At 37.9% G+C, this 2447-nt stretch overlaps 1 non-coding gene across 1 annotated transcript; it reads right to left on the minus strand.

The window, feature by feature from the left end:
- Positions 1-1084: 1084 nt before the first annotated feature.
- Positions 1085-1191, minus strand: LOC140022340 (small nucleolar RNA R71). Its single transcript, XR_011826326.1, has one exon. It is a non-coding gene; the product is annotated as a small nucleolar RNA R71 (small nucleolar RNA).
- Positions 1192-2447: the final 1256 nt, after the last annotated feature.

A 2447-nucleotide genomic window follows, 5' to 3' on the forward strand; every position in this document is an offset into this window, starting at 1 on the left:
TATTGCTCTAAGCCATTTCATCATGGAAATGAGACTTGGTAATCTTGGAAATAAATCTCTGGTTAAGCAAGAATAATAGCAATAAGTAAATCCATTTATTTGTGTAGTTTATGCCATAAGTGGAATCTACATCCCTAGAATCTTCATTAAGTGAAATTTCTCTATTTGCATTCAGCATTTGTTAAACTAGATTTGTACATCAGATTTGTAGATTACAGCATTAGATTTTCTCTGCTCAAAATTAATGGTAAGTCTAAATAATAGAGAGAACAGGGGCTTAGTAATTGTTTAAATTGCTCCTCGTGGGATCGACCCGATACACATCTTGTACTAAAATTTCGACCTGTATACTTGCAGTCCAACGGGTGTAAAATCGGAATTAAACTTGCATTGATACAATAAGAACCCGTCAAGTTTTTGGCGCCGTTGCCGGGGAGCGGCAATATTAGGGCCTAGTCATCTCTATTAATTTAGACATTTTCATTTGTTTTTATCCAAGTTGTTGAATTAAAACTACAAAAATTTCTCTTATTTTTATTTGTAGTGCATGCACCGATCAAATAGAGAAGTTGCACATTTTGATCCTGAAATTGAAAGAACATTGCGGAGACAAAGGAGGAATACACTGCATCAAGAGGAACAAGAGGTTTGGCAGCCAATAGAAGATATCTTGATAGAATTACCATTTGAAGAAGAAATGGCGGAAAATGACCTAAATAGGCGAGTTCTGCGAGATTTTACTATACCGGGAACACAAGGTTCACAAACGAGCATAGCAAGGCCTGCGGTAAATGCTAACAACTTTGAGATTAAACCTTCACTTATCCAAATGGTTCAACAATCTCAATTTGGAGGTAATGCAGTAGAAGATCCTAATACACACTTAGCTACATTCTTGGAAATTTGTGATACAATTAAAATGAATGGAGTTAGTGATGATGCTATAAGGCTAAGATTGTTCCCATTTTCATTGAGAGATAAGGCCAAACTTTGGCTACACTCTCATGCTCCCAATACTTTCACTGGATGGGATGAATTATCAAGAGCATTCTTAAATAAGTACTTTCCACCAGGTAAGACTGCTAAGCTTAGAATGGATATCACTAGTTTTAGCCAATTAGAAGGTGAATCATTATATGAGGCATGGGAAAGGTTTAGAGATCTGCTTCGGAAATGTCCACATCATGGACTGCCGGAGTGGTTAATCATACAAACCTTCTATAATGGTTTAGTTTTTTCTACTAAAACTATGATCGATGCAGCTGCAGGTGGAGCTTTAATGGGTAAAACACCCCAAGAAGCTCATAATTTGATAGAAGAAATGGCAGCAAATAACTACCAATGGGCCAATGAGAGAGGTAATGCAAGACGTCACGCAGGTATGATAGAAATGGACACTCTTAATATGCTGAGTGCTCAAATGAATAATGTGATGAAATTGCTAAGTAGACAAGGTCCAAGCTCATCTAATGCACATGTAGCATGCTGTTCTGTATGTGGAGGTGAACATGATACTAATGAGTGTGTTGATTCTGAACAGGTACAATTCGTCAATAATTACAATCGTAATGCTCAAAATAACCCCTACTCGAATACTTACAATCCGGGGTGGAGAAATCATCCAAACTTTGGATGGAAGGATCAAGGAAATCAACCAAGGCCAACCAATCCACCGGGATTTCAATCAAGGCAACAACAAGCTGAAACTAAATCTGGTTGGGAGATGGCAGTGGAAAAGCTTGCAAAAGTTACCTCGGACAGATTTGAGCGAGTAGAAGGAAGGTTGGACCAACTCACTACAATGTACAGGAATGTAGAGGTCCAAATTGGTCAAATTGCTAGTTCTTTGAATAATCGAAATCAAGGAGAATTACCTAGCAAAACAGAGGTCAATCCTAAGGAGCATGTGAAAGCCATTACTCTTCGTAGTGGTAGACAATTAGAAGATCCTCCAGTGAAGGAAGTTGAGAAGGATGAGAATGAAAAACAAGAAGAAAAGCAGTGGAACCAAGAGGCGATTGTGGAGGAAAATAGTCGGGAGAATCCAAGAGAAAAGCAACCATCATCTTCCACTACCATTCCAATACCCCCTGCGGTTCCATTCCCACAAAGATTAAAGCAAAATAAGTTTGATAAAGATTTTGAAAAATTTGTTAAACTTTTCAAACAATTGCACATTAACATTCCTTTTGCCGATGCTATTTTGCAGATTCCGTCTTATGCGAAATTTCTCAAGGAAATCATGACTAGAAAAAGAAAGTTGGAAGACTGCGAAACAATAGCATTAACGGAGGAATGTAGTGCAATTATTCAAAATAAGCTACCACCGAAGTTGAAGGATCCAGGGAGTTTTTCTATACCTTGCACCATAGGTAACGTTGATTTTTCTAAAGCATTGTGTGATCTTGGTGCTAGTGTATCATTAATACCTTTAACGGTGGCTAGAC

Source organism: Coffea arabica, chromosome 1e (genome assembly GCF_036785885.1).
Source record: "Coffea arabica cultivar ET-39 chromosome 1e, Coffea Arabica ET-39 HiFi, whole genome shotgun sequence".
In the NCBI taxonomy this organism is placed as follows: Eukaryota; Viridiplantae; Streptophyta; class Magnoliopsida; order Gentianales; family Rubiaceae; genus Coffea; species Coffea arabica.